Raw genomic sequence first — 24,357 nt, forward strand, 5'->3', positions numbered from 1 at the left:
TTGGTCAGGGTAATTGTGTTCCCCTGCTGTAGGTGAAGCTTAGGGAGAAGATGCAGTTTAGCTCCATACACTGAAAAGGGAGGTTTGCATACTTTGATGTGGACAGTCTTTCTTTCTTTCTCTCTGCTGACATCGTGCTGGCATCTGTACTCATGGAGCTGTTTGTTGGCTGTTTGGCTCTCTTGTTGATAAATAAATAAACAGAGTGGCAGAGGTTTGCTGATCTGCCATTGTTGTACTGCAAAATGCTGATTGCAGGTCAGTGGAACCATTTAAACTGATTGCAAAACAGTACATTAGCCTGATGTTGTCTGTGCACTAGAACAAGGCAGATAGAAGAGGAAAAACTCATAGCAGTCTTGACCATAATTTTTGCTGTTTACAATGAAGGATCAAGAAAAGTTCAACAACTGAATAATTTTCTGCAGAAGATAGTGTAGAACTTTACCAGGCCTCATTCAGAGAATTCAGAGAAGAAAAATACTCAAGTAGGTTCAGAAGGTGGTGGTGGTGGTAAATCTGTCTAAATGTAAGGTACTGTCAGGGAAAATAGAGTGATAAATGTAGCCAGTTGTTGGTGTTTTGTTTTTTTTTTCATAACTTTTTCATAACCAGGTCTGCCTTAGGAAGCAGAAGTAGAAACTGCTGAGCTGGCTGCTCAGATTCTGCTTTTCTGGAGCACAACCTTGGTTCTCTGTGCTCTGAAATAGTGCCTTCAAACACAGACAGCTCTTTGGCTGGGATGATACACCTTGAGCAGTGTGTCCAGAGAGCTTTGCCTGCTCATAGGGAGAAGCAGTCTCTAAAGCCTCCCTGGGTCAGTCCAGCTCATCTCTGCTTGTTTCTCTCTGGGCTACTGGAGCCTCAAGAAAATGGGTTTTGCCCCTGACCCTTTGTCTTCTTTGCTTAGGACCAGTTGATGCTCTGCCCTGGAGCATTATCATGAGTTCATTGTTAGATCAGATGGAGAGGGTGTCCTTCCTCTCTGGCACGTGGCCTTTATCCAATGCAAGAACCCATGGATATAGGGAATTTAACATTTTGCTTTGTGTTTGCCTCCCTTAGACCTATGACTCTAGCACTCATGAGCTGACCTGCCTTTGACTATTACAGAAAAAAGAAAAATAAGCTCTCTACTCCGTCTGGAAGTAGGCTGGAATGAAAAGGACAGGCTCACTTAAGGAAGCATCTTCTTTCAGTAAGATCTTACTTTTTTCCCAATGGGCTCTTCAACTATTACAACATCTTTTTCTTGCTAGACAAGAGGACTATCTCCAACACTTCAAGGAAAAAACCCCAAACAACAGTGTGATGCCATGGAGCCTGGCAGTCAGGGCAATGAGCAGAGAGGCAGTGTGGTTTGAATTGGTCCTCCCAGCACAGAGGAAAGTCACTTGTTTGTCATTTGTGTGAAAGAAGATAAGTGCAAACATAAAACATCATGCACTTTAAACTGCCTGAGCCAAAACTGTGATGGAAGGGGTCAAGTATGTGGGTTTGGTGACTGGATTTGTTATATTTCCTATACTCTGTCATCACAGCCAAGGAAAACATCAACAGTAGTGGTGTTTTACATATTAAAATACAAAGGAAATATCACCCAATCTCTTACTTCAGATGTGTGAGGGAGAGAAAGTGTAACTTACATTTCCTTTCCAATCTGCTGCTGGGGAATTCTCTGCATGTATCTTGGATATGATTATGGCTGTGCATCAGTAAAGGAGATTCAGGAAAGTTTGGCTATTCTGTTGAGAGGCTATTTAACAGGAAATTCTCTAGGGGGTAAATAATCACTGTGATTTTTGGCCTCCCAGGTCTGATGGAAATGCATTCTCAGGTTTCCAATCTCCCAAGCCTCTTTGTGAATGCTGAGCCCTTCATACTGTCAGTCTAAACATGAACAGAAGAGAGAGATTCCTCAGGAGAGCAGCTTAGAGAAGAAGTCTCTACACTGTTTCTATGCATTCATGTGATAAAATATAGCCATTATCTTTTCAAGATAAATTGTTCAGCCATTACTATGGCTATGGGCTCAGTTATTTAGCATCTGAAGCCTTAGAGTTTGAGAATAGAAAACAAGAAACTTGGATGAGTCTGACTTCAGTGTTTGGAATTCACTTTTGACTGGCTGCCTTAAATACTGGAAATGTCAAAATGCAGAATTTCAGGATAAGATTGTCCCACGCTTGCTTCTTGTTTGGAAGACAACTAATGAAGGGTACAGCTGATTGAAAAAATGAGTGAAAAGAGGACTTTGACTCCATTCAGAGTTCTGGAGTTTTTTTCAAAATATCCTCATCAGATTTTCTGCATTTGCTTCTCTAGAGAGCAAGAAAGAAACTCTGAGGTACTTTAAACCTACTGCTGTTCTGGAGCTCTGTGTGTGTTTTTTGTGGTAATGGCTATTGCCCACCAAACCTAATAAAACTGGAAAAGGAAGGGTTCACTCTGGTAAGTCCAAGTGGTGCCAGAGAGCCAGATGCTATGTGCACTGAAGTCTCAGCTTGTCAGCTGCTAATTTTAGAAGAAATAGTGTGGCATTATTCTTCATTGTATAAAAAACAGATTACTCCTCTTTCAGAGCAGGTAATTTGCCTTATTTCAGAGGAATAATGACATGTCATTTCTCCTACCAACTCTATTATTTAGGGAGATGTGTATATGCATCATTCAATCCTTTGATCACAAGAACTTAATTCTTTTGCTTTATTTAGGTCACAGTCAGCTTCAGCCTTTTCTTTTCTTCCTTGCAGGATGACTTCAAAAACACACAGATCTTGGCTCTGGAGCCTGAGAAAAAAACATGCTCTTTATTTTCCCTTTCCTCCTGCTATAATTGAACTTGAATTTAGGTATTTGTAGGCATTGAGAGACATTTTACTAGTGCTGTTTTTCCATTCTGGAGTTGATTAAGACCTAGGCCATGCCAAATATTTTTTGAGAGTTCTCTGAGACACTTCTTTCATTGTGCAGTGGCTCTCACATCACTTCAGGAGTGGCAGCTCCATGTAGCCTTCAATGGTTGGACCCTCCAGTGCCCTGCAGACCTGTTGTTGTTAAAAGTGCACCTAGAAGAAAACAGAAAAGCCATGGCCTAGCCTCTGGTAAGCCCAGGATGGGTCCCTCACTGCTGTGCGGCAGTGGACTGAGCACTGTATGACTGCCTGCAATCCACCTTTTCCAACAGGAAAACAGTGTGCATATTCAGGCTCTGCTAGATGCCTGCCTCATCTCCAGCTTACTGTTCTGCTCTTTAATGGGCCAGGAGGTAAAATCTCAGAGAAGGGAGGTACTCTTCTGATCTGGGTCCCCTCAGAAACTGAGGGCTGCAAGAAGGAGAAATTCTGTGATCTTTCTGGCTTTGCTGTCCAGTGTCAGGAGAGTTACTATTCCTCTTTTGCAAAGTAGAAACTACTTCATCAATAAAATGAGATGTTGTCACATTCTGCCTTGACAGACTGTCACTGCAAATAGGTAAGTCAGAAATGCATTCCTGAAAGAGTAGGTCCTGTGTACAAGAGAAGATCTGGCTTTCTAAAACAATGGAAGTCATGTGCACTTCATCAGTTCATCATCTTCAACAGATGGGGGGAAAAACAAATGATCTGCCATACTCACCTCCTGAGCAGGGTAGCCTCAACCTGCCTCACAAATGTAGCCAAATTCTGGCAAAGAACACAATGAGACCTGTGATCCATCTGTTTATCTAGCTTTTTAAACACTAAGGGTATTTTGACCTATTAGAGAAAAAAAGAAACCTCTCTACTCCATCTGGAAGTAGGCTGGAATGAAGTGGCAAAATGGAGGTGGAGCTCCAGAGGCTGGGTTGGTTTCTCTCTGTGTCTGACAGTGTAATTCTGTGAACTGAGGTTCCTGAAAGTTACCCTTTGTAAAGCAGTGAGGGAGGAAAGGGGAATTCTCTCACAGTCAGAGTCATGAAGCACATGAGCCTGTCTGTGTGTGATACCAAATGTTAAGTGACTTCTGTAGGGTGAACCAAAATTCTCCAGGTACCACTGATTGCATTGACTAGTTTTTCACTGCCAAACTTGGTAAGAGAGCACTTTGTATAGCCATATTGATTTGGTTTGTCATTATGGAGTAAAATGGGTATGTCTTACAGAGTGATACATTGGCATCATGTGAGGCCTGTGGCGTACTTTGAGTTTTGATAATTGGATGGGAAGTTGTCTGTGGCTAGGACTGACAAGCTCCAATGCTGTGAAAGCAAATCAGACCTCTGGAATTTTATCTTCTCCATGATAAAATCTGTAGATATTCTGGAATTCATTTATACTTTGATTCTATTTATACTTTGATTGTCAAGGTCCAAGATTTCCAAGTTTAATCAGAGAGGAAATCTCTCTCTGTGCATGCTTTAGGATGCTGTGCAGCAGCCCTCTAGCCCAACAAACTCCACCCCAGTCCTTCTGCGCCTTGCTGTGCCTGACTGTAGCTCAGCTCTGGCTTTGTGGATGCATGCTGTGCTTTGGAAAAGCCAGTCCCAGAACTGAGATCATACTTGAGCTTTCCCATGGGCAATCTGGCTGGAGCTCGTGGATCAGAAGCTGGGGTTTAAGTTAAAGAGCTTACTTTGGCTTTTCCCTTCCAGAGAATTGTGAGCTCAGCTCCAGTCTCAAAAGGACAAGTCTAGACCCAAGAATAGCTTTGAATGTCTCATTTAATGCGAAATGCAGATGCACATTTGTGCATTACCATGCATGCAACATAAGTGTCAGGATCCATGATAATGTGTGATGGAAATTGGACATAACTAGGGGGAAAGCAAAGGCCTTCTGATGTAAACAAAAGCAGGTGCTGAAAAGGAAAACTAAGATAGAAATCACTATTAAAAAAGATAACCTAAGGATGAATCAGTGTTAAAGCAGAGAAACTTTTTTAAAGAAACAGAGCCTTAGGATTTGTACTAATAAGCACTCATTTTGTAATAATGTTTTGTAACTTTGTAAAATACTATGCTCCATCCTAAGCAGTACCATGTATCGATAGGTGTTCTTAGTTAGCTATAGAATTCCAGTTTGCCTTTTCTTCTCAGACTGCAGTCCATCAAAGTTGTACTGTGGATCTCAATAGCTGGCATAAGAACTCTGATTCAAGATGGCTTTGTTTGATTAAATCAACAACGCTTAATTTTTACTGTTGTACCAGACTGTACAAGATTGGAAGGGACTAGAATGAAGCAGTGCAAAGATTTGAGGCATTGCATTGTGTAGCAGTCTTTCAATAATTCCTCTTTCTTCCTGTCACAAGTGCATCACCTTTTCTAAATAAAAATCTTTTCGAGGTGGATTTTAATTTTTTTTTTAATTTAGTTTTGACATAAAAATCTTTCAAAGGCATTCAGGCAGCGCTCTCTGGTGGTGCAGCGGTGAAGCGCCGTGCCGAGGAACGCCGGCAGGGAGGGATGCGGGAATGCTGGAGGGACCTGCAGGAAAACTCCCGCCTGATCTTTTGCCTGAGGCAAGAATTATATTTGACAGAAGGTGCTTGAGTTGTATGTATGACTGAGATGTGTGAATGCAACTGCTGGTGAAAGAAGTGTGAGAAGAGACCAAGGCATTATACAGAAATTGGGGGAAAAATTATATTATTTAGAAATGTTAAAAAGCTTAGGTATTCAGAGCAATAATACACTGGTGAAATCAAGTGCAAACCCTTGTTATTGTCAGACCCTTTCGAAGTACAATGAGTAAAGTACAATTTGTTAAGGTACATGTATTCCAAAACAGCCACAGCAGGCAGCTGCCAGGTGTGGTGGGTCTGTATTCCACTCCTCACCAGATACAGACATTGGATGTATACCTCTGAAGGCTTTCTTCACCACCTGCCTCATGGTAATTTTATGTGGTACAGAATTAGAAAAAGGACTAGGCTTTAGAAATTAGTTTCTTTGGTTTCTGTTGTGCAGAAAAATATATTTGACACTTGTAAGGATTTCTTCTAGGAGGAAGAATGAAGAGACCACAGTCTGGTCATGGATACTTTGGTGTTTGAGTACAGAAAGGGACATCAAACATCTGTTTTCATAAAATATGTAGCAGACTTTGGCTCAAACAGGATTTCAACAAGACAGTCCCAGTCCATTTGTAAAAGATGGCCTAACAGTATATTAATCAGCAGTCATTGCTTCAGTATTTGCTCCCTTCTGTTTCTCCTTCCAGGTTTTTCTTTAAAGACTTCTGGAAAAGGGCTTTTCTCAAGATGTTTCTCAGATAGTCTTATGCAGAGAGCCCTTTTAATGCTAAACTGTTTTGAACAAGCAGATCTGACAATTTATTAAGCATCAGTAATTCTCAGGGAATTATCTACTAAGAACAGGTTTAGCAGAGAAGATTGCTTCTAGTCACACACAGTTGGATGTCTGAAGAAGGAAAACTCTTTAGAGATCTTGGACTTTTTCTTGATCATTTCATTACACAGGGATCAAGTTACTTAGCTCTTTGCAGCTGCTCCACAATCTTAACAAAATTTTGGGCAGCTCTCCTGAAAACCAGGCACACACACATAGGAGTTTCCTGCTCCAAAGTGTCCCTGACCTTTTGCAGACTCTGGTTTCTTTTGCACAAGGTGCCCCTGCATTAAATGCAAGCCAAGAAAGCATATCTGGGAATTCTTTGAGGGTGAGGAGAGAACAACAGACCCTGTCACAGCTGAACCATGCCTTCTCTAAACCATTCAGGCAACAAAAGACGAGGAACAAACCAAAGCTTAACTGCCTTCTTGGTGAAACAAGGAACCAGTTTTTGGCCTGTGCTGCCTAGGAGGGGAGTGTTGTGCAATTTTGTTCTGTGCATGGAAACAACACTGCTTCAGAGCCTTTGCAGCCATCATGGGGAAGGACCATGATGTGCCACCCTTCCTTGCCCCTTCTTGATCCTCATGGGTCTTTGTGCTTTTAACCAGGTGGATTCCATCCTCCACCCAAGAGATGGGAAGCTGCTCTTTCCTAGAATAATCCCAAAAGCATTGTAGTCAGTCTCCTTGTGTGGAAACCAGTCTGCTCCTTTAGTTGCAGTGGGAAATAACGTGATTTAATGAGATCCTGGTACATCTGGTGTTGCTTGATGGAAAACAAGAGAGCTGATGTTAAGAGCCCTGACCTCAGACTCCTTTAACTAGCTGCAAGTCATCTCACAGTGCCTTTGACCCATCTCTGTGTCCTGACATCTGAAACCAGCAGTGATCCATGAATTCAGAGAGAAGCCCTGTAACACCTGTATGCAAATTGAATTCTTTGTTGTCTGGAAATGAAAACCTTCCTCTAAGGCTTTCTTCTCTGCAAAAGATCCTGGCCATGTTTTACACATGAACAACTGCTGTATTGAGCTGATTTGTTAAATGTTCCCCTCAAGCAACAAAATATTTCTAAACTTATTTGCAAATATATGACTATTAGTATGTTGTAACTTAGCTTTAACATGAGAACAAGGAAATTGTCCCACTAATGAACAGCACCATGATTTCCCCAGTCAACAGGCAGTGGAATGACAGTGGCCAATTTTTCTCTTTTTGCTGTTTTCATATGTTCCTAGTTATCACTTTATGTATAATTTCAGCAGTGTTTGAATATTCTTTGAATTAGCAGTGTGTATACATATTACAATGCTCAAATGAGGAGGTCCAGACCTGAAAATGTAAAAAGGGTGAAATTTGGGTTAACAGTGCTTCCAACAGAACAATGAAGACATGCCTTTTTGTTTTCTTCAGAAACAAAGCACGCTTTTTCCTGCCATTCCTGTAATTCCTTCTTTAGACTAATGGGTGATGCCTATTCAGTATATACAAGAATAATACCCAGCACCTTCTATTATGTCTTTAGTAACCTTTGGCAAATTCTGGCTTTGTAACGTGGACCAATCTCCACTAGAATTTAAGACAAGATTAAGAAAAATGTGCATTGTAGAAGTAGCAGTTATTAATCCTCAGTGCTCTAATTAGCACTTAATCTTTCTAATCCTGTAAGTAGATACAAAATCAGGGCTGGAATAGACACAGGCCATAATGTGGAAAGGCCTTCATTAGTGGTGTTAAAAAGATGTACAGAAAACTGCTTGGTTACTTCACACTTCTCAGTTTGATCCTTGGCACTTGGACTCTAAGAGATGAAAAAGATTCACGTGCCAAAATCCCCTCCTCTGTTTTAACCCACAGCACTAATGTACTGGGTCAAAAATTACACAGCTGAAAGTTCTCCTGTTCAGCACCTCTCTATCTTCAATTCTATAGCTGAGCCTGAGCCTGAGAAGCCGGCTAATTGTGCCCCTCTATAGTCTCCTTTAATTGGCTCATTTCCATAGGAGAGGCCACCTGCCTTGGATAGAACAGTGTCAGCTGCTTGCCCTCAGACTAACTGGAGAGGGAGCCAAGTGCCTGGGCTGGCTGGAGTGGAGAATTTGGCACACCCACCATGACTGCCTGCCTTGGGGATGAATGGGGATGCACCCCAAGCTGGGTCTTTGTTCACCAGGTGTGTCCCCACACTCTGACCTGAGCACCTGGGCAGAGCCTTCCATGGCACCCCAGGGCCCCCTTCTCCCTCCCAGGAGCTGCTCCAGGGTCATGTAAAGCCATGCTATACTTACTATAAAGGCAAACTGTAGATCTCATCTGTATGTAATACTTGAGAATCCCTGCTCAAAATCAGTAGCAGCTGGATCCTTTCCAGAGAATCCTTTTGCTCGCTCACTCACAAGAGTTACTCTGAAAACTGAAGAAAGGATCTGGCTGAAGAAATCTTTAATGAAATGGATATGTCAGTAAAGTAAAAGTCTCAGCATGAATTCCCACTGGCCACTATTAATAGAAGATGGAATTCTCTTTTGCTGCAATACAATAGACTGTCTCCACAAATAATGTCACTTTTCAACCAGACCCTGGCTGTCACTTGCCCATCTATCTTATTTAAAATAAACTTAGCATGTATTCACTCTGAGCCACAATTACTTCAGATGTATGTTCTAACCATAAACCTCCAAACCAGACCTCTCTCTTCCTGCAAGCTAATACCCTACTTAAAGCACACTGGAAGTGAAAACATAATCATTATTTTTCTGAAATGTGTTGAGCTTGAGCCACGAAGCTTCACACTTATTTTAAGTCTATAATTGCATGTTGTTGCTGTGGATACTCCTTTTTTTTTCCTCACCCCAATTGTGTTGTGAAGTTTGCTACATCCAAGCTCAGTGTGGGTTCAGCTCCTCTGTGATTGGCACAAGCAGATCCCTGCACTTATGAATAGACTCACTGATCTCAATAGCAGCTGCTGGGTTTTGAGGACTCTCAGAATTCTCTGCTTGGTTTGGAGCTGAACTTCTTTGAAGGTCTTGCCCCAGCTGCACAACAGGAGAATTTTTGAAATTTTAACCTTTAATCATGGTTATTTCATATTTTCTTTCTTGTCATCTTCACTCAGATGTTCACTCTTCCTCTCCTAGGCACCCATTACTCAGCAACAACACACTCAAAACAGTACTCATCTGCTGTGAAACACAGAAAGCACTAAAGATCTCACTTGTGACTGCATGAAGAATTCTCTGTGTGCTGGTATTGCATCACAGATAATGTGCAGGTTGAGAACACAGCATCTTACACAATGAGACAGCACAAACTCCTCCTGCATGTGTTTCACTGACTTCTTACCTGTGACATGAGACAGGCTGGCATTCACATGGGGGGATAATTGAGGCCAAAAGAGCTGAACCCAGCACAGTTTTGTGAGGGGGGACATGGACCTAGCCCAGACTGTCCTTCAGTCTGTGCCCAAGTTTCCAGAGCAGTGGAATTGTTAATTTGGTCCAGATGTCAACTGGGCATGCTGTAACGTGCTCCCAGTTCATACTGATCAGGAATAGGCATCTCTTATCTCTGCCTTGTCTTCTTTGCTAGATTGGGTACTGCAGTAAGCTTGGGTTCAGGATTTCCAAGTAGGCAGAGTTCCTGAGAGCTAGGCATGTGTACATACATTTTAGGGATGCAGGAGCGGCTGCTTAAGTAAAGATATAACAAATTTACATCTGGTTCTCATTTGTGCAATCATGAAAAGGTGTCTAGTGAACAGTAAGATTCCATTTTCAAGAATGCCTTGGACAGATTTAGGATGGATTGTGCAGGCACAAGTGCACCATGACACTGTGTGCTTGGGAAACACCTCTTCTGCCATTCCTAGGTTGTAACAGGATGGAGGCAGAGAGTGAACAGGAAATTATTCTTGTCTCTCTTTCCTCTTATTGTCTCTAGTCTATGCATGTTTAAAACTTGCAGATACATTTATATAGTTTTTAAAAATATTTAGTTATAAGTACAGCTATAGATACAATGTTTACATAATGTATTACCTATCTGTATTATATCTAGATTTATATGTAGATTACAGACTTGTAGATACACACATAAAGCTGACCACTACAAGTCTCACTGCCTGCCAAGTGATACCCTTGGGCTCAGAGCAATGGTGTAAATCTCAGGAGTCTTATCTTTATTACAGTCTGTATGTGGAATTCAGAGCAAGTCACAAACTGAGTTACAATCAACGCAGACACATAGACCCATCTCTTCATTTCCCCATAGCACAGACCACTAAAAGCTTAAACATGAGCTAAGTGAATTCACAACAGCCTAATTTACTAGGATTTTTAGCTGTCACAGAGCTGTCTGATCTGGCAGCATGACTAGTGCTGGTACCCAAGCTAGGTGGCTGCATCCTTGTTGAGATACTTCAGGAGTTCAGTGCAATCACAGGCAATAGCTCTGCCTTGAGGGGCCAGGCATGTTTGTGTAAATTTCCATACTCAAAAAAGTGACACAGAACCTCCCAGAAGGCAATTTATCCTGTCTATTGTATTTGTCATAACACTGGAAAAAATTATCTTCTATTTGTACCTTTCTTCATTGCTTACTGGACTTAATCAATACATTCAAATTATAACCTTAATTTTTAGATGATTGAGTTTAGGTAATTCCCACCACTTTGTGATAGGAATATGGGCAAGTGCATTATGAAGTATTTTACTCTCATCCCCTGAAACAGTTTTGGAACTGCTATTATTGCTATTTCTTTTCTTGAGCTCCTTCATCTCTTACTTATTCCCCTTTGAATTTGCTTCTTGGGCCTCTGTGAAACAATAGTGAAAAAGCAGGCACCTTATTTTCCCCTGTAACTTATGTAATTGAGGGCAGCTCTTTCCCAGCTGATAAAGGCAATAGTATCAAGAAAAAATAGAAAAATTACTTTGCTCTTTTATATCTTCAATTAAGTAGTGTTTTCATACTATTCAGAGGACTTTATTGTGTAGACTCAAGACTACACTTTATGTGCTAACATTTATTTTGATACATCAGTCTGCTTTGCATATTGTGTAGTACCTCAAATGCATGTTTCTGTCCCATTTTGTTCAAGGATTTTTCTGTACAGTAAAGGCCATCAAATTCCTTCCCCCAAACAGTGTTGAGCATCAAGTGGATACATACCTAGATCTGGAAATTATAGCACCATGACTGTGAAATGGACAAAACCGCAGCTTTGTTTACTGAGATGTAGGATGGCGAATATATCCTTTCATCACTTCTTTCATCACTTTTAACTGTATCACATAGGGTGTCGGACTGTTCACTTGACCTTGATATTTCTTGCATCAGAGTGTCCTGATGAAGTATAAAAAATGAGTGCCCAACCCCTAGGTATTAGCTATGCAGTGAGGATGTTTTCAGATCTAATTAGTGAATTAGTTAGTACTAGTTAGCGATTATCCTTAGTGAATCTGGATTAGAAAAGGTTAGGAAAAGTACCTTTTCTGTTTCACAGTTCATCAGCTTGAGATAATTTAGTAACAAAGGCTCATGTTGCAATCAGGGAAAAGACTCCCGCTGACTGAAATGGGACCTGGACTGGGACCAAATGAAGTGCTTGCCCTGAGCCTAAATAGCTGACATTGTCACTGACTCATCGTGTGAAGCCCTTCAGTACATTGTAGAATCATTTTATTTGTATTTGATTAAATAAAAAAAAGTATTTTGCTAGGCTTTCCAGCTTTGAAAAGCAAAGTATTTACATAAGGGCCAGGCAACCAAATAGCTATCCTCTTTTACCCTGGTTAGCAGGCTAAAGACTGCAAATATTTATGCATGTTCTATGCTCATCATTATCCTCGGACATGTTTGATTGTCTGATATCAGGCATGTAGGTGTTTGCAAGAGGGAATCTGGTGCTGTAACTTTCATTTGTTGTATCCCATTCTGCTGATGGACTGCAAACTCTGAAGGGCAAGAAGTGTGTTTATTTTTCATACTTATCAGTGCAGAATATAGAAAACACGCTGTAAAGAAATACCGATCATGAAAATGTGTTGATATATAATAGAATAATTTGGGTTGGAAGGGACCATTAAATGTCATTTAATCCAACCCCTCTGCAGTGTGATATTTTCAATTAGATCAGGGTGCTTAGAACCCTGTGCAACTTGACCTTGAATGGTTGGAGATGGGGCATCTGCCACCTCTCTGGGCAACCTGCACCAGTGTTTTACCACTCTCATTGAGAAAAAACTTTTCTTTACATCTTTTAGTTTAAAGCTATTGCCCTTTGTCTCATTGCAACAGGCCCTACTAAATATATATATGACACATATATGTGTGTGTGTTTTAAGGGGAAAATATGCTTCTTCCCTGTATTCCAGGCTGATTCGCTTTGGCAACTGCTAAAAATGTGCATTTTATTACCAACACCTTTTATCAATCCAATGAACAATAGAAACAGCAACTCTGCTCCAATACTGGCCACATCTTGCAATAATTTATAAATGTCCCATATTAAAAATAATACAGTTACTCAAACTTTTTCAAAATGTCCCAGGGTAAGCAAATGTATTTTGTATTACTATTAGTTTTGACAAACCTGATTGTATGCTGGCCATTGTTAAAGGGTTCTATCTGCCTCCAAACACAGTGAGAGACAAAGAATTTTTAATGAATTTAATTAAAACTTTATGTGTTTTATGGTGTTCACCTCCAGCTGGTGTGCCATTCTTCTCCGTTGAATGAAGTTTCCTCTAATGCATAATGATGTGTTTTATAAGAGGGATGTTTGAACCCCCTTCCTAGTAGCCCTGAGGTAGTTTCCATGGTATGACACAGTGGTGAAGTTTTTAAAAGCAGGTCTCTTACACTTAAGTGAATTCTTTATATGGTTAAATGCACAGGCATGAATGCATAGATATGAATCTTAAATTTAAGAATATTTCTTTTCCCTTGAAGCAGTCCTTGTGGGCTAGCTTTTATGACCCATGCTGCTGAGCATTTGTCTCTACAAATGACACACTGACATGAAAGGGTCTTGTTATTTGACTGCTTCTGTTGGGGGTAGAAAGTTGAATGATGTGTTCTCCTTTGGTTAACACACTGACATCTGTACCAGGCACAAGGTCCTGGTATTGATGGGCACTCCTAGTGCTGCTGTAATAAAAATTAACAATAACATGCAGATAGCCTCGTTAGCAAATGTTTCAGTGCATTTTATGAGACATGCTGAGACACTGCAACAAGCTGGGTCATTCCCATGGCTAGTTAGAGTTAGTGGAATTTTAGTCTTCTGCATCTCTTGTGTGTTAGGGCTTTCATTCAGGGTCTCTAAAAAGGGCAGTGACCTGTGTCCTTTTCCTGCAAGCTGTCAGTCAGTATTTCTTCTGTCCAGAAGTAAGTTCTTGCTAAAAGAGGTAGGCTCTTGATTTTGAAAAACACTTTCTTTTCAAAATCTTCAGTCTGGGTGTGGCCAGACTGGAAGACAGAGCTGTATTTTTGTGGTTCTTTGGATGGTGAGATCTCAGTTGTGCAAGAATCTTGAACAAGTTCCTCAGGGAAGGAACAAATGAAGCAAGATGTCTTGGACCAGAGGAACAGGACTTAGGAGCAACTCACATCTCTACAGGGAGTAGCATGGTCCCTGGAGAAGTGTCTGCAATGGAGGCTGCAGACTTCCAGTGGTTTTGCAGGGACTTGAAAACTAAGATGAATGTTGAAAGGCATCTTCATAAACAATGTGTCTTGTTCTAATAGTTGTGAGGAATTGGATAGGAAACTGGTTACAAAATCACCCTGTACCAGCATCACCTTTTTCTATCAACTCTCTGAGGTTGGCAGAGCCTTCTATACAATCTCATTGGAAGGTGACTAAGAAAGAAGAAGAGGCTTTCCAGGAGTATCAGTGTATCAGCTGGAAAACAAATAGTCAGTGGTTACCTGGAGATGAGACTGTTCTCTTGGGAGGGGGATCTCAGTGTTGAATCCACCTGTGATCTTTAACACAGTTTTCTAAGGTTTAGCCAATAGTAATAACAACAGTAAATCACCATATCTGTTTTTCCCACCTGATGAAAGAATAAAATGATACTGGAGAGGACCAGTCATAAACTAAATCAGAAGAAGTCTTTAGAGAAAATGCTGAAAAATATGACATTTGGCATTTGGTGGAATGACAAAGAGCTGAAGAGAAGAAGCAGCATCAAAAGCTGAAGAATACTTCCTGATGATAGGCATGAAAAAAAAAGCATTATGAACAGAAAAATAAGGCAGATAAATATGAGATTGTAAAGAATGAAGAAATGAAAAGGAATTAAATGAAGAAATAATTGGAAGAAAGTGGAGGAAGTCCTGAAAACCACAAAGACATATTGGATTTTCCTCAGAAATTAACAGGATGCTCCTGGAGGTAACAGAAGGAAAGGATATGAGGAGCTGACTGTCCTACATGGGAAAAAATCTGACCACAGACTAATGAGTCATCTTATTGCATTGCTCCTGATTCCAGATGCTCTGGCTGCAGTCTCCAGTGAAGCTTTGTTCGTTAGAGCAAATCAAGTAAACTGGTTCTGATGAGCTGCAATGTACCCTTCAGGGAAGGTAAAGATTCTGTTGGTTAGCACAGGGAGCTCTGGGACTAAATGTGCCAGCAGCTGAGTGTCATGTCCTGTCCCTGGGGCTCTGTTGTCAGCTGGTGGACTGGATTCTGTGCAGTGTAAACCAGAACAACTTCTATTCAGTGTGAGCATGAAGGTGGCAGTCTCAGAACTGCCACCCTGTGCCTCGTGGTGTGGAGCTTTCTCTGGACATAAGGCAGAGCCACACGAAGGGAGCATCACACAGCTGTAAAAATGAATAATTTTTCATACATCATGGGGATATGCCCTTCAGTATGCAGTATCAGTCAGGACATCAAAGGCTATGTAAGTCGCCTCCTGGTAAATCAGTGCTGCTCTTTGCCTTTGGTTAATGTTATCAAGTGGTCAACTGTTAGGCATCAGTTTATATTCCTGTGATCTCCAGCTCTAAAACAACATTATGTTTAACTAGTACCCTTTGTCCCTGCAGTCACTTTTGATAAGGACTTTTGGGAAAAAAGTAGAAGAAACCTGAGAAGGATTAGAGTTTGGGACTACAAGGGCTGAGCTGTGTACAGCTGTGACATGCTGTTGGTGTTTCATCAGCCTGTGAACCCTGACAGTCTGACAGTGAACCTATGGGTCCTTTGAAGCAGAAAGGCGGGGCCCTAAGAAAGTGTAGAAGTCCAGGTGCTGCTTGTAGTCTTAATGTTAAAAAATAGAGAGGAAATCAAGCAGGAAAGAAGTCAAATGATTGAAACCCAAGGTTGTTTTTCCCATGGTTTGTAGGTATGTTGCACAAAGTGGCCAATTGACGAAGGAGGAAGATGCATGAAGATTTGATTTGTAGCAGGTTTTATTGGCATGTGAAACTGCCACAGAAACAGAGGCTTGAAGAATGATCTTAGGGTGGAAAAGGGGGCCTTTCAGCTCAGCTGAAGTGCAACACTGCCTGCCCCAGCCCTTTATGCAGAACAAGAGCCTTGTGGAAAGTTGTGCTGCTAAGACCATTTTGATAGGAAGTCAGGGTAGCCAAGCACACATCCAAGGGTGTGCCATAGGACACTTGTCTTTCAAGGTATACTTCCAGGTGACCTAAGTGAGAAAACTCTGGATGGCTAAGGCCATTGCTGGATTTTGGAAGCAGGTCTGTACACATACATTCCTAACTGTTGGCAGGACAGTAGTGGTGAGTAGAAACAGGAAATCTCTGCCTGTTTCATCTGTCTTACTCTTTTGCCTATTTAAGGTAATTATTGAAGGACAAGGGGATTTTGAGCCAAAGTGGTCATTAGCAGGTATTGTACATACAAATCATAGAATACACAAATCTGTATATAAAAATCATAGAATCATGGAATTGTTAAAGTTGGAAAAAATCTTTAGGATCATCAAGTCTCACCATCCACCCTGTAGCACCACCATGTTCACCATTAATCTGTGTGTGCATAGACTGATGTCATTTTAGGGTGAAATAGGGTCATTTTGATGAAAAATATGGACTATTAGTAAGATACACTATGGATATCCTTAAGTATTCTTTGGATTGGAAACACTGATTCTGACAGAATATGAAGAGAATCTTACAAAGATAAAAACTAATAGAAACAGGCATACAAAAATAATGGACATTTAATAAGTTTGCCTGTACTTTTCCTTGTCTCTGGCTTCAGGCCAGATTGTCCATGCATGGAACATGCTTAAAATCATAGGAAAATTATACCATATTTTCTTCAGAAGAAATACAAGATTTGGCTCCTCTAGCTCCCTTAAATGCATCAAAATCCCTGGATGAAAGCCCACAGAATCTCTCCTGAGGAGAAATCTGAATGTGGATAATTATGCAGGAAGCTATGAGCACTTTCATGTTTTAGCTTCTTTTACTATTTAAGTAGAAGTTAAAATGAAATAAAAAGATATATCATGTCTTATCTTGACAGGTTTTTTTTCCTTTGTTTTGGAATCCAATATTCACAGTTTCCAAAAGCATAATGAAAAATTTTATGTAGAGTTAGTTTAAGTCTTTCCTCCTGTAGTCTTTACACTGAAAAGTATTCTCTTTGAAAAGCAAAACTTTATACAAAACTTGCCAGTATTGTTAAAATGACACACTTTTTGGTGACCTTTCCTAAATCTGCATAAATATTTCTGTCACTTTTGATTATTTCTTTCTGCATTTTAGAAAGTGCTCTAGAGAAAACTGTGCTGTCTGTGTCCATGTGAATAGCAAAACTCATGAACATTTCTATTTCTGAGGGCCAACTTTTCTGTCCTATACTTGCCCACCCTGAAGCAGTCTTCAGCTCTGAACCCTTTGCTCCTCTTGGTGATTTCAGTCAAGGGACAGCAGGAGTTACTTGAGCCAGGAAGCTGTACAGCAGAGGATATAATTCACTTATGTGGGATATAAATCAGTTATCCATGTAGGATATGGGGCAATGTTCCTCTGCTCAACACACTTCTTTGGTCACTTTGCCTTGAATGACACTTGCCACATCCTACTAACCTCCTGTAGATGTGTGTCATGAAGGCAGCAGTAGCCGTTTCCTTCTTGGACTCTAGCACAGAAATGCTTGCTGAAGCCAATTACAAAATACTTGCTGATAAAACAGAGATCAAGATATTATTTGAGTGTTCTATATCCTCTTTATAGCTGGGCTGCTTTACAGCATTGTGCTGGACTATAAATCACATTTACTTTACTTTAATGCCCTTCTCCATCCCAGTGTTGTATAAGACAGCTTCAGCGTACAGGAAAGTGAGGCCAGAACAATTTGAATGGCTTTTCCTGAAGGGATAGCCATTTGGAGCAAGGTCCCCTAGAGGCAAATTAGCAATGTGGCCTGAGATCTTTGCCTGCTGTCCACCCAAGTCCCACCATCCCATCCCCAGGGCAGCTTAGTTAGGTTCTGCCTGGCTGCATTCCTGTGTAACCTGCACTAGGTGTCCCTGCCTGGGCAGGGGAGTTGGACTGGATGATCTCCAGAGGTCCCTTCAAACCCTTGGTATTCTGTGACTGTGATTCTGTGATGAGAAATCTAGCCTAGAATTTGTTCATGTTAAATGGTACTGCACAGGAAACATGGAAGAGCACCCGTATAACTGAAGGAATGTGTTTGGTACTCTGGGCCTGCAACAAACAGTAGGAATATCAACAAATGTCAGAGTTGGTAGCAAACTTCAGGCTTGCTCTCAGTGCACCACTGATTCCTTGCAGTGGTCACTGTTTACAACATGGATTAATGAAAAAAGGCAGTGCATGTAAAATTATTAAAGTGCTGACCATTCTGCAGCCTGAGGCTGACTCAGGGAAGGATGGGCTCTGCCTTGCTGCTGGGATTGCCTGCTTTACTGAGGTAGATGTGCAGTGGTCCATATCATTACTGCTGGTGTGTCCTGGAGTTGTTATAAATACGCTCAGTTTGGGTCAGGATTTAAAAAAAAAAAAAAAAAAAAAGTGATCTCTCTGATTTGTTGTAATGATGGTGTGCTGTCTGCACTGTGTCATTTTCCTTACCCTTGTAGTGGGATAACATGCAATTAGAGACTGATGTCAGCCTGTAAAACTTTGGTGTAAAATTTTGGTCGCACCAAAATACCATACTTCTTAACAAAGCTGGCAGACATGTCCTTTGGCAGCAGCTGCTTGCCATGTGATTTAAAACTTCCTGTCACTATAATTGATGTGTTTTTATTCTTTCCACTTCCTGAAGCCTGATCAGAATTAAAATTGCTGTTGGAATTTCCTGTCAAAGCAACTCATTTATTCGCCAAGCGCTGCACTGACAGTACTTTGATTGGACATTGCCTTCAGCTATTCTCGGGCAGAGAGATTGCTGTGAATTATGCTCCTTGCCCAGGTTTGACTTCCCTGCATGCCACATCTGCAAATATATACAGATTGTCCATCATGTGGTAACCTTGTCCTAATGAAAACTCCACATGTAAAATGTTAGATTTGAATATCAAACTTGGCCACCTGCTGGGGCCCTGGGTTTTGTGTTTATTTAGGAAACCCCTGAATTCTTCAACTGATTGTCTCACCGTAACTTTCGTTTCCTACCAAAAAGAGCTCTGCTATATTTCTACACTGAGAATTTATACTCTTTTTCATATTTCCTTTAGAAAAAGCTATTGTTTGTGTGGGTTTTTTCTTTAATTTTCTGCTTCAGTATGCTGTTTGCATTCCTTCCCAGAGGTGGCTGTGTTGTGCTGCCATGTGGCAGTTCTCAGATGTTACTGCAGAATTTGTGCAGGGCTCTGTGAACCTCCAGGGTGAAAGATTCTATGTCCGTACAAGCTGTCATTATTTGCAGTGTGAGTGCTATGAGGTGGTAGCTGTGTCTATTAGGAGAATAAACTGTGAAATTTGCTGTTGGATGAATCATTCTGTTGCCCCATTTGTAACTTTGTTTTCCTGTTAGAGCTGCTTAGAGAATTGCAGGTTATTTTGGGAAGCTGAATAATGGGCAGATATTGGATTGTTCTTCAGTTATAGCTGACACAAAGTCATTGTCACGTCAGAGTAGAATAGATATAATGATACTTACTTAACTGCCTTTGTAAAGTGTTTTGATAACCTGGGCTGAAAGGTACTTACAATCCTGTGAACTGTTACTATTATTATTAGAGGCAGTATATTATTTTAAAGTTCTAACCTGCATTATTTTGAGGATATAGAGTGGGCATCTATATATTCATGTGCAGGCTCTTTCCCTCGACCAAACTGAGTGCCAAGCGCTCTTCCAATGTTTTAAGGAAATGCCCGTGGCTGCTTTGGCTGGTAGTTGTTGTATGAGGGAATAAGTGGCTGCCTTTGATTCACTCTCTACCTGCAGCTGGTGGAAACAGCTCCCACCAGATCCTGGTTATCGTGTAAGGTACTGTTGATAATTTATTAAATCTACTGTTTCTCCTACATAAAACCAAATAAACAACAACAACAACAAAAAAAACTCAATTTTTTTTTTCTATAAGGCAAGTATAAGAATATACTTGCCTTATATTCATCATGGGTGTTTTTTGTTGTCAGGAGTTTTGGAGTTTGGAGTTTTTACTTGACATGCAGACAAGTAAACAGCATGCCCTCCTGCAGTGCCTGTAGGAACAGAACAGTGTCCCTGGCCTTTCCAGGTGAAGAAATGGGAATGCAGATGCAGGTGTTTTATGGGATGGGAGAGGACAGTTAAAAGGGAGGAGCTGTGAAAGAGGAGGGGTACAGAGGTTCAAGGATGGATGGTGGGGGAGCAAAGGAAGGGCCTTGAAGACTGGTGCCTAATTCCACCTCACAGGCAAAATGTCAGGTCTTCTTTGTATGCAGGGTAGCTCTGCATTTAGATAAATATGCTGTGTTGGAGATAATACTGAATACTGGTTTTGAAAGAAGATGAAAAAAAAAAAAAGATAAAAAGTCTGTAAGGGAAATGTCCAGCTGTTGTAGGCAGGAGCATTGGCAGGACCACAAAGTTTCGCTGACCAAGTGATATAATCAGAAAACTGGAAAAATGGTAATTTTGTGAAGGAAAGCAAAAGTGAAATCCTGCTTGGAAAATAAAATTGGCTCTTACTCTGAAGGTCAGGGTAAGAGTATGACTACTAAAGATTATTTCAGTGCAGAATTCAAGAGAGACTCAAGATATTCAAAGTTGGTCCTCTGGACAGGGCTGGCTGGATGAAACCTCTCAGTAAAGGGAAGATGACAGGGATCTACATACATGGATCATGAGAGATGGCAGCAGGAGCTCCACTGGCCAGCCCTTAACAGCAGGGGTAAAGCCAGGACAGCTGGTCAAGGCAGAGGGAAACATCACATTTAAAGGGTCTCCCCAGGTCACTTACCCTAAGTAGACACCAATTTCTCTTTAAGAAGTCACAGAGATGAGGCTGCACATTGCAACATGTCCAACAAAAGAGGCTCAAAGTGAGTCCCTGGCTCTGGGCTGGACTCCTGCCTGCAGTGCACAGCAAGGAGGGAGCACAGGCAGACTTCTGAAAAGGAAAGGAAAGGATAGTCAAAGTGAGCTCGGTTCTCCTGATGTGGGTTGTGTTTGTTTTTTTTTCAGGAGAGAGGCCAGGACAAAGAGAGAAGTATAATGAAAAAACACAAACAAATACACTCAGTGTGCTGCTTCTTCAGCTGCCACGTCAGCCCAGCTGTAAATGCCCAGTGTAGGAAGAAGCCAAACCAACAGTGCCGAAGGCTCCAGGAAAGACATAATGCTGACACAACAGTATCTGAGTTCCCAACTGATTTCAATCACTAGATAAATATCAGTTTCAACCCTAAATGATATTCTCAAGTAATTGTCCAATGCCCAGTTGGGCTGGATCGGTGTTCCTCTGGAACTAGTTCAGGCCAACTTTAACTGCTGGGGAGAGCGTGGCCAAGAGCAGACTTATGTGCTGGAGCCTGAGATGCCATTAAACAGGCTGTAGTCGAGAGGACAAAATGCCTGGTGTGTTTAGTCTAATACACCATGGGACTTGTTTGCTACAGTTACAGTATTAAAGCTGTAATTATAGCCAGTGAACCGCAGATGTACTGTAGCCACAGGGTTTAAATGGGGTGTTACTGCAGTAGAAACCACCCCCAGTAGGTTATAAGTTCAAAGGGTCATTTTTCCCTCTCTGTTTAATCAGATACTCAAGCTTTCAGATTTCTTAGTGATCATCATCAGGTATTGAACATCTCAACTTGTTTTATGTAGGTCCCTTTGATTTGTTTTTAGTTTTTTGTTTTTGTTTCAGAAGAAAGATGATAGCTTAATGCTTGCATATGACCGACCAGGCAGTCAGTATTTAGTGCATGGTGCAAACAGAATAGCATTTTTATGATGTGCTGGTTAGATAGAAGTATGCCACCCTGCAGCAATATTGGGATGCAATTCTCAGTAAATAACGATGTTGATGTTTTGTACTTGAGCTGAGATTGAAAATCACAACAGAAAACATGGATTTTGGCACAAGAAGGAACAGAAAATAACCTCTTTGAGACAATGCAAGTACAATACATTTGAAGATGGTAATAAAACATGCTCTTTTATTAATTATTAAAACACAGGTTAAGGGTTTCTGACCTTGTTAGCCATTGCATGCTGGCAGTCTTTATGGCACCGGTCTAAACATGAACACACACACCTTTTACTGACACATATAGGTGTCAAGTCTCAATTTGAAGTGACTGAAGAAAAATGTCAAAATTCATATACTTTTTCCTCCCTGTGCTTGACAGACAAAATTTTATATTGAACGTAAAAGAGATGATAGCTGAATATTGACTTTCCATTTTAGCAGTGAGCATAACAATTTTTTTTTCTGATTAAGCAGGACTGTAATGGTTACCATGTAGGAAAATATAGGTAATATTAAACTGAAAAATGTCTGTCTAGGGATCCATTCATTTCCCCAAAATAGCTAGTTTCTATTTATATATGAATGTCTGTATGTTTATATATATTTAAATGCCCCATTTGCTACACTGGTTTTAGCTTCTTGTTAGCATCACTTCTTGTTAGCATGATGTTCTACAGCACAAGGCAGCTGGAAAAGTGAAACATGTGTTCAAGAATTTATGCAGTGTCTTTCTTTCATTAAGAGAACTAACAATTATAGGTGCATATTATAAGTTAGCAGTGCTAAGCAGTATGTTATAGCCATGTCTGACAGACATGTTGTTTACATTCATATTTTATATTGGTGAAACTGTAGCTTTTTTATCAACATGACAGTTTTCAAATGCAATATTTATATCTCTTCTTCCACACAGAGGAAACGTAGTCGTCTAAAACCACGATACGTTTTAAATCCACTTGTCTCCTTTTCAATTAGAAAATATTTCCAGTTCTTTCCCCAGCAAAATACATAATTCAGCATATTCTGTATTCCAGGCCTTCTATTAGTTGATGAGGGGAAAATTTCTCACCTTGTACTAACAGTAACCCATCTTATTTTAATATGGCTGAAACCTCTGTGGGTATGTGCAACTCTCCCTTGTTGCCCTTAACATTTTCTTTGGGCTGCATGTACCGTCATTTTGCATGTACTGTCTCTGACAGTGTCAGTGGGAATTGTTCACAGCCTACCATTTTTCCCAGAGGAACATCCTTGCCTAAACTGCTTGAACTGTGATCTCTGTGATCCTCAGAGACAGCTAAAAATACAAAATCTTTTCTTACATACATATACCCCAGGGAGATGTTGTGACTATGAGCTCCAAAGTCTAATTGCACGTCTTGTGAAATTAATATATATGTGGCTTGAAAAGACATCTCTGACACTAAAGTAAACAAATAAACAAGTAGTTAGTTAATCCATCTGAATATTCTGTCCTTAAAGAAAGCTATCTTGCATACAGTACAATCTATTGTAGTATACAATCAACAGTGCAATATACAGGAGGTATTTGGTAACATAAATACCAGCCTGGGTCAAATCTGAGATCCATCCAATATAGTACTTTTATTTTCAACAACATCCAGAATGAAGTATTTCAGAAAAATGTTTCAGCAGCTCAGAGCAGGCATAGGTGGATAATTCCTCCCTCTTTTCATCACACTCAGAAAAGATCTCTCTTAGTAAATTGAGATTGCTTCAAATCCTGAAGCATAAGGTTTCATTTTTGTTCCCATACTCTTCCTTTAAGCATTAACTATTACAAGCCTGGATATTACTACTGTTTCAGCACATGCCTGCGCTCTCATAAGACCATAACCCCAGTAACATCCTGTCATAATGAGCTCCAAGGTCCAATTACACCTTGTCTGAAAAAAGTATTTCCTCCTTTCAAGTCTGAGTTTGCTGCTGTTCAGTTGTACAGACCATTCTCTTGTTCTTGTACAGTGCAACAGGAATTTCAAGCTACAGCTTAGCAGTTTTGTGTTGTAGATACACTCGTACCTGAAACATCCTGATCATAAGCTGGCTCTTCAAATATTACAAGGTTTTCTCTTATTCACCAGTGGATCAAATCCATGTAGATAAAAGTAGGAAGACACAAAACCGACCATTTTTAAGGATAGAGTAAGAGTGCTAATGCCCAGCAGGGACTATTCTCCAGCCCAGTGATTATTTAGGGAGACTCTCCTAAGGTCCAGAAGCACCTAGCAATGACATCAGTGGACGCTGTGTTTATCACTGTCTGAGCCAGACCCTTCTAAGACCTCAACTGCAGCCTGATCCCTGAACACAGCATCTGTCTTACCCAGCTTGCCATGGAGTTCCTTGCTGGAACTTGCTGGAGTTGCCTGTGTAGTCAGGGACATCTCTAGAGAGCAGCAACATAAGAATCTAAGGTGGGTTGAGCTGCCTTCAGGAGATGCCTGTTTCAGCCTGTTGACCACATGGATAGCCCAGATAGCTTGTTTAAACTGGGCTGAATTCAGGTAGGAGCAAACCCATGGTGCCAGCAGGCAGCAGCTGTGGAAAACACAGTGGGTGATTGGCCCCCGAGCACAGTCACGTCTGACACAGT

The 24,357-nt window shown here is 40.8% G+C and overlaps 1 protein-coding gene across 7 annotated transcripts in view; it reads left to right on the forward strand.

Annotated features, from left to right (window-relative positions):
- DYNC1I1 (dynein cytoplasmic 1 intermediate chain 1) overlaps positions 1–24,357 on the forward strand; it is a 187,061-nt gene that overhangs the window by 45,422 nt on the left and 117,282 nt on the right. The window lies entirely within an intron of this gene.

Source organism: Zonotrichia albicollis, chromosome 1 (assembly GCF_047830755.1).
Source record: "Zonotrichia albicollis isolate bZonAlb1 chromosome 1, bZonAlb1.hap1, whole genome shotgun sequence".
Lineage (NCBI taxonomy): Eukaryota > Metazoa > Chordata > Aves > Passeriformes > Passerellidae > Zonotrichia > Zonotrichia albicollis.